Raw genomic sequence first — 14,613 nt, 5'->3', positions numbered from 1 at the left:
GCACTGACAGAAAGTACACGGCACTGACAGAGAACACAACACTGACAGAGTGTACACGGCACTGACAGAAAGTACAGGGCATTGACAGAGAGTACACGGCACTGACAGAAAGTACACGGCACTGACAGAAGGTATACAGCGCTGATAGAGAGAACACGGCACTAACAGAGAGTACACGGCTCTGACAGAGAACATGGCACTGACAGAGAGTACACGGCACTGATAGAGAGAACACGGCACTGACAGAGAGAACACGGCACTGATAGAGAGAACACGGCACTGATAGAGAGAAAACGGCACTGATAGAGAGAACACGGCACTGACAGAAGGTATACAGCGCTGATAGAGAGAACACGGCACTAACAGAGAGTACACGGCTCTGACAGAGAACATGGCACTGACAGAGAGTACACGGCACTGATAGAGAGAACACGGCACTGACAGAGAGAACACGGCACTGACAGAGAGAACACGGCACTGATAGAGAGAACACGGCACTGACAGAGAGAACACGGCACTGACAGAGAGAACACGGCACTGACAGAGAGAACACGGCACTGATAGAGAGAACACGGCACTGACAGAGAGAACACGGCACTGACAGAGAGAACACGGCACTGATAGAGAGAACACGGCACTGATAGAGAGAACACGACACTGACAGAGTGTACACGACACTGAGAGAGAGAACACGGCACTGACAGAAAGTACACGGCACTGACAGAGAGAACACGGCACTGACAGAGAGAACACGGCACTGACAGAAAGTACACAGCGCTGACAGAGAGAACACGGCACTGACAGAGAGAACACGGCACTGACAGAAACTACACGGCACTGATAGAGAGAACACGTCACTGACAGAGAGAACATGGCACTGACAGAGAGAACACGGCACTGACAGAGAGAACACGGCATTGACAGAAAGTACACGGCACTGACAGAGAGTACACTGCACTGACAGAGAGTACATGGCACTGACAGAGAGTACATGGCACTGATAGAGAGAACACGACACTGACAGAGAGTACACGGCACTGACAGAGAGAACACGGCAATGACAGAAAGTACACGGCGCTGACAGAGAGAACACGGCGCTGACAGAGAGAACACGGCACTGACAGAGAGTACACGGCACTGACAGAGAGTACACGGCACTGACAGAGAACACGGCACTGACAGAGAGAACACGGCACTGACAGAAAGTACACGGCACTGACAGAAAGTACACGGCACTGACAGAAAGTACACGGCACTGACAGAGAGAACACGGCACTGACAGAGAGTACAGGGAACTGATAGAGAGAACACGACACTGACAGAGAGAAATTGGCAATGACAGAGGGAACACGACACTGACATAAAGTACACAGTGCTGATAGAGAGTACACGGCACTGACAGAGAGAACACGGCACTGACAGAGAGTACACGGCACTGACAGAGAACACGGCACTGACAGAGAGTACACGGCACTGACAGAGAGAACACGGCACTGACAGAAAGTACACGGCACTGACAGAAAGTACACACTGCTGATAGAGAACACGGCAATGACAGAGAGTACACAGCACTGACAGAGAACACAACACTGACAGAGAGTACACGGCACTGACAGAAATTACACGGCATTGACAGAAAGTACACAGCACTGACAGAGAGAACAATGCCGTGTACCGACAGAAAGTACACGGCACTGACAGAAAGTACACAGTGCTGATAGAGAACACGGCAATGACAGAGAGTACACGGCACTGACCGAGAACACAACACTGACAGAGTGTACACGGCATTGACAGAAAGTACACGGCACTGACAGAGAGTACACGGCATTGACAGAAAGTACACGGCACTGACAGAGAGTACACGGCACTGACAGAGAGTACACGGCACTGACAGAAAGTACACGGCACTGACAGAGAGTACATGGCACTGACAGAGAGTACATGGCACTGATATAGAGAACACGTCACTGAGAGAGAACATGGCAATGACAGAGAGAACACGGCACCTACAGAGAGAACACGGCACCTACAGAGAGAACACGACACTGACAGAGAGAACATGGCACTGACAGAGAGAACATGGCACTGACAGAGAGTATACGGCACTGACAGAGAGAACACGGCGCTGACAGAAAGAACACGGCACTGACAGAGCGAATACGGCACTGACAGAAAGTACACGGCACTGACAGAGAGTACGACACTGACAGAGAGAACACGGCACTGACAGAGAGAACATGGCACTGACAGAGAGAACACGGCATTGACAGAAAGTACACGGCACTGACAGAGAGTACACGACACTGACAGAGAGCACACGGCACTGACAGAGTAAACGTGGCACTGACAGAATGGACACTGCTCTCCAATAAAGCATAGAACATACATACTACAGAACACTGTATTGTTAGGAACAGTGTTGGTATTGGAAACATGACGCTGAGGTCTGCACAGTAACACTCAGTGCTACAATAAGACCTAATGCCTTATTGAATGAGTGGTGATTAATGGACAGCGGAGGACTTTACTCACCCTGCATTTATTGCCAAAGTTGACACAGATTCCCTGGTGAGTTATATGTTGTTACGTTGTGATCAGTCGACAATTAGATACAAATGATTGGGCACACAGAATCCTCCTTGTACAAGTGGTTTACTTCGTCTACTTATCAAATACTCACAAATTACAGCAGGTTTGAATTTCACAAAGGCAGCCCAACATTTCACACAGTCAATGCTGACATTTTTAATCAGCTCACAGAGCATGGCAGGATCAGAAGTGCTCCATTTCATTGACAGACTAAACATGGCATGATAGTATGAACATGATACTGAGAGAGTGAATATGCCATTGACAGAGGGAACACGTCATTGACTGACTGAGCATGGCACTAACAAGAGTGACCATGACACTCAAAGAATGTCCCACAAACTGATTGTCAAACTATTGACAAACGTTCTCAGAAAATGACAAAATTTCACAATAGGGTGAAGTCTTGTATGCAGCGTGTAGATAAGGTATGTTCTGTATTCTGTGTCTGGTTAGGAGAAGGCTTGCACCTGAAGCATGGTCAGGTAAAGTCCAGAATATCAGCTAGACATGTAGATACTTGACTCTGGAGTCACTGGTGTTGCAGCATTTTGAAATGACAATTTGTATGTCGTGTTTACCTGTAGCTGTCATAAAGAACAACCCCAGCAGCAAAAAGGTACAGGAAAATGCATGGTTTAATTGTTAATAACAGCAAATATTGTCACATGCTGGTTGGGCTAAATCTCAAGAAACTTCTAATTAATCGAAAATGCCAGAGTCTGGTTGGGGTAAAGTCCTGGTACCCCATGCCGATCAGTGATGGTCATGTACACTATAACAGACAGTGACTGGAGTTGGGGTTCAGTATCACAGGCAGTGCCTGGTGTTGGGGTTCAGTATCACAGGCAGTGCGCGGTGTTGGGGTTCAGTATCAGAGACAGTTCCTGGTTTTTTAGATTAGATTACAGTGTGGAAACAGGCCCTTCGGCCCAACAAGTCCACACCGACCCGCCGAAGCGAAACCCACCCATACCCCTACATTTACCCCTTACCTAACACTACGGGCAATTTAGTATGGCCAATTCACCTGACCCTGCACATCTTTGTGATGTGGGAGGAAACCGGAGCACCCGGAGGAAACCCACGCAGACACGGGGAGAACGTGCAAACTCCACACAGTCAGTCGCCTGAGGCGGGAATTGAACCCGGGTCTCTGGCGCTGTGAGGCAGCAGTGCTAACCACTGTGCCACCGTGTTGGGGTTCAGTATCACAGACAGTTCCTGGTGTCAGGGCCAGTATCACAGACAGTGACTGGTGTTGGGGCTCAGTATCAGAGACAGTTCCTGGTGTTGGGGTTCAGTATCACAGACAGTTCCTGGTGTCAGGGCCAGTATCACAGACAGTTCCTGGTGTCAGGGCCAGTATCACAGACAGTGCCTGGTGTCAGGGCCAGTATCACAGACAGTGACTGGTGATGGGGCTCAGTATCACAGACAGTGCCTGGTGTCAGGGCCAGTGTCACAGACAGTGACTGGTATTGGGGTTCAGTGTCACAGACAGTGCCTGGTGTTGGGGTTCAGTGTCACAGACAGTGTCTGGTGTTGGGGTCAGTATCACAGGCATCTTTTAATGGTGTAGTATAGATCCTTGTGATGTCTGCCTCATCTCTCCACCACTACAGCCCAAGTTATAATCGCTGCTATTGACATGTTAAATATATGTTGCAGCTCTGTTTCAGCATTTCATTGAGGTTTTGTAATGAATGTTTTGTGCCAACTGTTACCCCCTCAGACTCATTTATGAGCGAAATTGAATGGATTTTGGAGTCACAGTAGCTGGCTTTTTAAAACGCTACCTGTCAACCTGCAGCATTGTTGATTTGGACCACATACTTAGATCAGTTGAACTTGTCACTGGAAGTCATGAAGTACCCAACATCTTGCACTCTGCCACACATGGCTGCAGAACTTCGATACACCGAGAAATGGGATCTTCATTGTCTTCTGTACGAATGTAAAGTAACAGAAAGATATGGCTTGTCAGGGATAGTGGGTCTCCCCATGGTGGAGTGAGCTTATGTGTGTGGTCCTGTGGGAGCAACTCCTTCAACTGAGAGATGCATTGAAGGTGTAAGGGCAATAGTCAGTCAAGGTGTAGTTTGCCTGTTTGATCATATGTGGAGCATCAGGCTTGGAGAGAGTCTTCTATCCAGACAGCAATCACAACCCTATCACCCTGTCCACTCTTACAGCTGTGACACAGAACCAGGGGTATTCCTGTGCAACAACCATGCCTACCTGTTTTCCTGTTATTTAAGAAGGAAGGGTGACACAGGGAATCGAGGGAATTGTGAATCTGTTCGCCTGCTGATGTTGGGGAAACTACGAGAGTCTGTAAATAGGCCTTGGGGTGACAGAACACATTGATGTTTTTCAACTCTCATAAAGGACAAGTGTGAATTCATAAAGAGTAGGTCACATCTTGTAGATTAAACTATTTTAGAAGCTGACAAAACCAGTGAACATCTCTGGCTGTTATTGCTATTAACATTCAGGAGGTATCGATGAAGACCCTCACAAGAGACTTTTAGTTATAGACAGAGCTCATGGAATTGAAATTAAATTAATGACCTGGTTAGGAAACTGGCTGAGACAGAGTGTGGGGAGAACAGATAGGTAGGACATGAGCGGTCAATTAAAGTACTAGGAACTTTGTTGTAGCTTCAACAGTTTACTATATTTTTTAACGAACTAGATGATTGGATAGAAAGCCACAAAGACGGTATCCAGTTTTGCTGATGAGACAAACGTGCAAACTTTTAAGCAGCATAGAAGAAATATTACAAAGATATCCAAAGAGGAGCCATAATGGATCTGAAAAGTTAACACTTTCTTTCCTCACAGTCATTGCCAGATCTGCTGGGTTTTTCCAGCATTTCCTATTTCTATTTCTGATTTCCAGTAATCACAATACTTCGCTTTTAAAGCAGAAATTCTGATGGATGAAGTGAATGGGCCAAGACTGTGGCAAAAGGACTTCAATATAAGCAAATGTGAAATTGCTCAGTTTGGACCTAAAAAGGAGAGAAAAAACTATTCTAGGTGGGCAAGTCTGAACACACTTGAGGTTTCAGATAGATAGATCATTACAATGTCATGAACTGATACAGAAAATAACCAAAAAGACTTGTAGAATACTGGCGTTTATGAACAGAACAGAATAAAAGGAGCAGAAATCATATTTCAGTCTTTCAAAACCCTTGTTAGACGTTATGTAGAAACTATTTGGAACACCACACACTGGGGCAAATATATTGACCTTAGAGGGAATGCATGTGGATTCCACAATGATACCTGAAATCTAAACAGTAAATTATAAGGAGCAAACAAACAAACTGCATTTCTTGGAATTCAGAAGGTTAAGTGATAATTCAATTGAGGTTTTCAAGATCCTACAGAAACAGTAGGAAATTTTGGTCTAGTGGACATGATCTAATAATCTGAGTCAGAAATTTCAGAGTGAGATCAATTGACATACAAAGGGTAAAAGAAATTTGGAGTGCTTTTCCATGCACAACAATTGGTGTTAGGTCAAAGGGCAGGTGATGGCCTAGTGGTATTATCACTCAACTATTAATCCAGACAGAGTCGAGAGTGTGGTGCTGGAAAAACACAGCAGGTCAGGTAGCATCCAAAGGGCAGGAGAATCGGCATTTCAGGCATAAGCCCTTCATCAGGTTTCATCAGCCCTTCTTAATGAAGGGTTTATGCCTGAAATGGCAATTCTGCTGCTCCTCGGATGCTGCCTGACCTGCTGTGCTTTTCCAGCACCACACTCTCAACTCTGATCTCCAGCGTCTGCAGTTCTCACTTTCTCCTATTAAGTCAGACATCCTGGTAATGTTCTGGGCACCTGGGATTGAATCCTGCCATATCTAATGGCGGAATTTGAATTCAATAAATATCAGAAAATAGGAGTCTAATGATGACCATGAAACCAGTGTCAGGAAAAACCCACCTGGTTCACTAGGGACGGAAACTGCAGTCCTTACCTGGTCTGACCTACATTTCACTCCAGGCCCACATTAACATGGCTGATCATTTAATTGTCCTCTGGGCAATTAGGGAATGGTAATAAATGCTAGCTTGGCCAGTAAAGCCCTCATCCTGTGATCTTACAACAGAGTTGATGGATTTTTGTTAGACAAAGATATTAAGGAGATGAGATAGGAGTATGGAGTTAGGTTATAGATCAACCATGGTCTAAGTGAATGACGGAACAGGTTTGAGGAGCTAAGTGGTTCCTGCTATTTCTAAACTCTTTGTTCTTATCTTTCAACTCACTTACACACCTTCTCCCTCAACTCCACCCAGTCCATACACCCGGGAATAGGAATAGTTTTGGTTTCTGTGCTTTTTGTTCTCTTTAATGACTAATTCTTCAAATGTGTTACCAAAACGGGGAACAGCAGTTGGTTCCAGGATCTTTCTACTTTGTACAGATGGTAAAGGGCTTACCCAGTGTGGGAGTTCTGACTCAAGATGATTGGAAAGTTTTTTTTACAATTGAAAGTGAATACCTGGATCATGTGACAGTGCTCATGGAAGGCTATTTACTTTACCTTTCCTTTCATTGCATTTTAAAAACTCAACGTCAGAAAGACAAATTGCTGTTCGAAAAACCACTGATTGCAAGAAATAGCTAACAAGAATCCAGGGATTTTAAACCCCATACAATATTTCAATGCTGACAGTATTTTAATCTGTGAACACAAATTTCTACTACATCATCAAAAATTACACCTTATATAATCCATTGTAGCATGTTCCTCCTGTTCATCAGTGTAATTCTGTTGACATTTTAAAGTGTGTACAGGACAGCAACATTTTAAAATAATCATGTTTTAATATATTGATTGCAAGTATCTTGGTGACAGAGCATGTAAACTATCAGTAAGCAGTAACTCTTTCCCTTCCCATGTCTTTTCTAATTTCTCATGATTTTACCCAGACTCCCTTCTCTCCTATGCTCCCATCATATACCCAATTACCCGCCCTCTACTTCCTTCCCATTTTCCTCCCTTCTCTTCTCTTCCCTACCTCCCCACTTCCCATCACTTCCATTCTCTTCCTTACCCTTTCTCCCTTCTACCTCCAGTTCCCTTCACTCCCCTCCTCTTTGCCTCTCCTTTCCTTTCATCTCTTCCCTACACTCCTCTCTTGCACCATTTAAGACACAATTTCTCCCACTATAAGTTACAATTTTTCTCACAATATGACATATAGCACGTTCTTATAATATACATTGCTTGACCTATAAGACTTCTTGCCTCTCCCTATAAGTCACATTGCCTGTTCCTTTAAGACACATTACCAGTCTGTAGTGATTGGAACCAGGTAGATCTCGTTGACTCTGAGATCCTTGATTGGGGTTGTTAACTGGGCTAATCAGGGAGCCCTGGGTGATAGATATAAACAAGAGATCTCCCAGCCCAATTGCTTGTTCTGTGGTGCTGTGGACCATGTATATATGTGGCGTGGGCATTTGCACTCCCTTTTTAGTTTTCTGAAAAACCTTCTCCTCTGCTTTTGGTTGCATTTCAGTCCCACACTCCTGATCTTTGAGCACCCAGTGCAAAGAGGGGATGTAGGTGAGGAAATCTCCTCGTGAGCCTGCTCCCGGGCCTGGTCAAACTGGCCATAAACAGGTCCAGGTGGTGGGCCATGGAGGGTGTCAGTAGGGCCAATTATCTGCCCTGGGTTTGAGCCCGGGTGTCCCTGGAGAAGGAGCATGCGGTGTCCACCAACATCCTTGAGCTGTTCAGGGGGAGGTGGGCACCACAGGGAGTGGATGTTTTACTTCCCCTTCCAACTCTATTTTGATTTAATTCCTGCCCACCCCTTCACTTTTTTGATCACACAGCATTGCCCTTTGAAGGGCACTGCTTGTCACTGGCCACTCGGGTATTTCCTTTCTTCTTGGTGGAAATTGAATAAAGATTTACGCACTTGTTGTTCTTCACTGTGTCCAACGCCTACACACACGACATGGGTGCTGGGGTAAACATAAGCACTGCAGCTGTTCGGCAGTACGTGGGGGAAAAGAAAAGGGAAAAAAGTAACCAGGTGATCCTACAGGCATACTGGTCTGAAAATGCCCGATCTTGTCTGATCTCGGAAGCTAAGCAGACTCAGGCCTGGTTAGTACTTGGATGGGAGGCTGCCGGAGAAGACCAAGTGCAGTAGGCTTGGGGAAAAAAGAGAGAGAAAAAAAATATAAACAGGAGATTCAGAATCTCTTCACTTGAGGGATTGACTGTGAGCTGGCTAGCTAGAGCCAGTGTACTGTGTACATGTAAATAAAGGGTGACTGGGTGACAGGATACTGGCCTCTGTGCAGTTATTTCAGTGGAACCGAGATAGGGATTAATAATGTAACCATGCAAAAGCACCTACTAGTTGAAGCCCAACTGGACCTCAAACAAGCACCACAACTGGCTTTGCCATTAGAAAATGCAGCACATTGCAATGGGAGCTACAGAACATCCCAATGAAAATGGACACCCTCACCCCCTGTCTGACTGAGGTTGGGGAACACCACGTGAGTGTTGGCAATTGCAGAACCTCATGTAGGGCATATCCTGAGCAGAAGGACCCCAGGCCAGTCCACAGCAGACCTCACAACAAAGCTGAGCCTTTGCCAAGTGGCTAAAATGTTCTTCAGGATCTGGGCCAGTAAGCCATTGTAGTAGCTGCTGGTATGCGACCTTGAGAGAGCAAATGAGTCTTACAGGGTCTGACTTGAGTAAGAAAACTCATAGGCTGGTATCCAGGAGAGTGCACTCACTGGAAAGTCCACCTACATGTGGGTTGGTACAATTTAACTGCTTAGCAACAGCCAGATCAGAACCAATTAAAATTAATGTTTACTTAAATGGTCGCCCAGTTCTCATGGAGGTCGATACCAGTGCAGCTGTTCTTGTGGTTGCAGAACCTATCTTTAACAAAATTTGCTCAGGCCTCCAAGCCTTAAGTGTGTGCCTTAAGACCTCGGCCAGGCTGAGGAAATGATTTTTATTCCAGTAAAGGTATGACTTTGATTCCAGTCTCCAGTGAGTTTCCAATGATGGCAGTAAGAGGCTTGGGCCCAAACCTATTGGGGCAGAATTGGTTGAGAAAGATTCATCAAGATTGGCTCAACATTTTTCAATTAGAAAATGGCTGCCTCAGTGAAGTCCTAGTGAAATACCCAGGAGTTGCTGATGGGGAGAAGACTCCGCACCAGGTTAAACCCAATATTCCCGGACTTTGGGGTGGGTGAAATGGCAGCTGGAATGCCAATTCCGGCCACGTGCTTCCTCGAAGCGAGAGAGACAACTTACTTTGAGGGGGGAGATGTTTGGTACTAGAACCATGGAAATGGTCCTGTATGGGCATGAGGTATGGTTGACGTGAGGTCAGGTCCCATGAGTTATAAAGTTCAGGTAGGTGTTACACTCCTGAACAAACATCTGGATCACCTGAAAGCTGTTGCCTCACAAATCGGGCAGGAGAAAAACATTTCTGGCTCCTCAGAACAGGCAGAAAGCCTGGCAGAAACCATAGGTTCTCCCCCTCTATTAAGTGTCAAGGCAACCTCAAAGTCTGAGATGGATATAGCCTCAACACCGTTACCACTGGAAGAAGGGGATATGCTCCAGATGCAAGGAAATGGGTTACAGTCCAATACATGCTGCAGTACCAGAGCCTGGATCAACGGAACAGGATCTGGGGTGAAAATGTCACAGGTAAACCTCCAAGATTAGATTAGATTAGATTACAGTGTGGAAACAGGCCCTTCGGCCCAACAAGTCCGCACCGACCCGCCGAAGCGAAACCCACCCATACCCCTACATTTTACCCCTTACCTAACACTACGGGCAATTTAGCATGGCCAATTCACCTGACCCTGCACATCTTTTGGACTGTGGGAGGAAACCGGAGCACCCGGAGGAAACCCACGCAGACACGGGGAGAACGTGCAAACTCCACACAGTCAGTCGCCTGAGGCGGGAATTGAACCCGGGTCTCAGGCGCTGTGAGGCAGCAGTGCTAACCACTGTGCCACCGTGCCGCCCAGAGAAAGACCCGGACTTGGAGGGTGGGGCGGGGGGGGGGGGCGGAATGTTGTGATTGGAACCAGGTGGATCTCATTAACTATTGAGATCCTTGATTGGAATTGTTAATCTGGGTCAATCAGGGAGCCCTGGGAGATAGATAGAAACAGGAGATTCTGGCAGTGGAAATTGAATAAAGATTTGTATACTTTAAAGAAAAGGGAAAAAAAAACCAGGAGTGTCAGAGATTCTGCTCACTCTGAGAGCTAGCTTTGAAGGAGTTGGATCAGTGTCAAGGACTTTCCACGTGTAAATAAAGGGTAACTTGGTGACGGGAAAAAAAACGAAACAGAAGAGTCAGAATCTTCTCACTTGATGGACTGGCTCTGAGTTGGCTGGCCACAGCCAGCGCACTTGTACATGTAAATAAAGGGTGACTTGGTGATGGAATACTGGCCTCTGTGCAGTTTTTTCACAGTCCCTGTAAGATACATTGCAGGTCATTATAAGACACATTGTTAGTCCCATAAGGCACCTTGCTAGTTCCTATAAGACACATTGCAGGTGCCTATAAGACACAATGCTAGTCACTATATGATACCTTTCCATCCCTATAAAACACTTGCTGGTTCCTATAAGGCAAAGCTATGGCCACTTTAAGACAGATTGCATATCCCTTTAAGACAGATTGCTGGTCCTTATAAGGCACATTGCTAATCACTTTGAGACAAATTCCGGGTCCCTTTGAGACACATTGCCAGCTCCTTTAAGATACATTGCTTGTTCTGGTCCCTTTCAGACACTCTGCTGCTTCCTTTGAGACATATTGCCAGTAGTTCCTCTATGGCACAATGCTCACAGTCAGGGAGAAGGGAAATACCTGACCCATATGGAGGCTGCAGCTGCAGTGTCTGTAAAAAGAAGAAACTGTGAAGTGGGAAGAGCATTTTACATAGAAACCTTTACCTGCCAAGAGGTTTCAGAGAGCAGTTCTGCCTTCACCTGACTTAAGAGCAATATCCGGGATGACTCAAGTAAGATGGTGCAGACCTATGTCACTTGCAGCAAGGTAGCTCTATGGGCTCTCCATGTGAATGGTTAAGAGTTACAGAAAATGTAAGGGCTTTGATTTCATAGGCCACAATCTGATCTTTGACAATGCACACTATCCTGGCAACAGCTACAGTGCATTCGTCCTGTGCCAGTTGACCCTGCCCACTGCCTTTAGCCTTTCCAGAAGAATCCGCAGCTGGTTGATGGGGTCAAGGGACATCCCCCATGTATGAGGCTGATAGTCTCTTCTACTGTCCTACCACATGAGTGCAGCGGATCTTCAATGAGAGCCATGCAACCTCTCGGAGCAGACTCCCGAGACAGTCATTCTACCATTGCGCATCTGCTATAGGTTCCTAACTTGGCCATTGTGCACAATCAGGAGACGACCTCAGGAGGGACAGAGGAGGCAAGTTCAGGGCCTTGTAACTGGATTGGTTGTTGGAGTGTGCTTTATAAAGTAATGCTTCCACTACGACAACTTCCCGAAACTAAACTGGACCCACCATTCCCCACCCCATCAGACACCTTATCACACGATCCTCTGGGCCACCACCCAACAAATCAACCACCCAGAGACTACCCCGGTAAAGCTCCATGCCCACACATCCAGCATGTCCTTTCTGGATGAGGAGGTGCTACTCTTTGAGCTGAGATGACCTCCATCAGTGCCACCTACCCCCTTTCTGAGTCCAGTCAGAGACATAATAGTTGAGGGAGGAGGTAATCTGTTTTTCTGATGTGTATCTTAATCCAATAACAGGAACGCATCCAACTACAACAAGAAAAGTGGGCTCCTCAGCCTTGTGCAATCCTGTAGTGCCTTTACCTGGGCGAGTAGCAACACAGTGTTACCCCCCAGCAGTTGCAACACGGCTGGCGGGAGGCTGCTGACTCTCACTGGGGAAGTATTGAGGGATCAATCCTCGAGGAGCTCTGACCTGCTGGGCCTGGCTTCGGAATGTCCCACCTTGGCATGAGCAGCAGCAATTGGCTGAGGAACGAGCCATTTTGTTTTTAAAAAGTGCAGACGTGCCCTGACAGTTTTCAGCTTCTTAAATACAAGGCACAGAACAATGGCAAGCCTGGAAATAACACTGATGACCAGATTCATTACAGTCAGTCACTGGCAGATAAACATTGTCAGGCTATAAAATAATTATCAGTGCTTATGAGGGAAGCATCTAATTTCATCCAGAAATATTGGGATGATTAGAATTGCCACCACATCTCAGCATAGAAGTGTTGGATTACTTTTACACTATTGTTCAAAGTAGGATAAATTAACGGGTGAGATCTTCCTTCAGAGTGTTTAATTTAGTATTCCAGAGAGCTGGGTGTATACATTGCCCTGGATAATAGATAGGTGTACTGCTCTGGGAAGTGGGTGCACAGATTAACCTGGGATTTGGCATATATGCTGAATTGTACTGGGTGTGTACACAGCCCTGGGTACTGAGTGCGTACACTGCTCTGGGTACTGTGTGTGTACACTGCCCAGGGTACTGTGTGTGTACACTGTCCTGGGTATTGTGTGTGTACACAGCCCTGGGTACTGTGTGCGTACACTGCCCAGGTTACTGTGTGCGTACACTGCCCTGGGTACTGTGTGAATACACTGTCCTGCGTAGTGTGTGTGTGCACTGCCCTTGGTATGTGTGTACACACTATCCTGGGTACTGGTTATGTACACTGTCCTGGGTACTGTGTGTATAGTCTGTCCTGGGTACTGTGTGTGTACAATGCCCTGGGTACTGGGTGTGTACACTCTTCTGGGTACTGTGTGTATACACTATCCTGGGTACTGGTGTATAGTCTGCCTAGGTCTGGAGTCACATGTAGCCAGGACCAAGTAAAGACAGCAGATTTCCTTCTTGGAAGGGCATTAGTGAACCAGGTGTTTTATTTTGACAACAACCAATGATAGTTGCCATGGCTACCACCACTAAGGCTAGCTTTACTTTCCAGATTTCCACTTGCTGTGCAAGGATTTGAGCTTATGTCTCCTGAACATTAGGACATGCCTAATACTGCACGTGTACATTGCTGTGGATGCTGGCTGTGTGCGGGGACTAGGCGGGTTATCAGAGAGGCAGAGAGGTTAGTCAGGTGGTGAAAAGAGTCGGGTGTTGGTGGGAGGGAGCAGTGGCCAGTGACAAGGGTTGGAGGCAGAATATGGAGTGTTGAGAGGGCTGAGTGGAGATTGGATAGGGGTGGGGGTGTCAGTTGTGTGGAATTACAATAGGAGTTTACTGACTAACATTTCCTGAATAACCACCCTGATAATGAAATTCAGGACTGGTCAAAATTCCAACGCTAACTCAATCCAAGACTTCTGTGGAAGATCCTGAGAAGCAAAAGAATTGTTTGCTGCAAGTTTGAATCCAATAGAAACTCAACATGTCAGGACATGTGTAGACACTAGATCCACAACTATAGTTTTATATCTAGCGTGTGATGATCCACAGACCAGAAGATCAGGAGGGAATTATTGAAGGAGAATTAGCGTTCCCAAAAATAGGACTAGGCAGTGTTATGGAGCCCCAGAATATTGGAGTGGGATATGTTGTGCATGGGACTGAATAGATTAATACTGAGGTGTGGCTTTAGCACTACCCACACTGATGATGGATCTTGGGTAATTCAAGATGGAGGACAGAAAAAATCTGTGGCTGTCAGAGCTTATTGCTTTTTTGAGGTATTTTCAGCATTGGAGCTGAATTATAGGAGTGGTAATTACTGTATTATAAGCTGTTGCATTGTTTTGGAACTTCGGGGAAGAAAAAGATCAAAACTACAGCACTTTAAAAATGAGAAAGGAAGACAAATGGCAGTGACCACATGCGGAATGATCCAAACGGAAGAAGGATGTTGTGAAACTTGGAAGGGTTCAGAAAAGATTCACAAGGATGTTGCCAGATTTGGAGGG

The 14,613-nt window shown here is 46.0% G+C and overlaps 1 protein-coding gene and 1 pseudogene across 1 annotated transcript in view; one reads left to right on the top strand and one right to left on the bottom strand.

Annotated features, from left to right (window-relative positions):
- Positions 1 to 14,613, bottom strand: part of LOC122542620 (potassium voltage-gated channel subfamily KQT member 5-like) — a 243,620-nt gene that overhangs the window by 159,544 nt on the left and 69,463 nt on the right. The window lies entirely within an intron of this gene.
- LOC122548697 (5S ribosomal RNA) lies at positions 8,666 to 8,784 on the top strand (annotated as a pseudogene).

The sequence above is a fragment of the Chiloscyllium plagiosum genome, unplaced genomic scaffold, assembly GCF_037043375.1.
Source record: "Chiloscyllium plagiosum isolate Xiang-an unplaced genomic scaffold, Cpla_swu_hap1 HiC_scaffold_3, whole genome shotgun sequence".
Taxonomy (NCBI): Eukaryota; Metazoa; Chordata; class Chondrichthyes; order Orectolobiformes; family Hemiscylliidae; genus Chiloscyllium; species Chiloscyllium plagiosum.
This window is presented reverse-complemented; position numbering and strand designations above follow the sequence as displayed.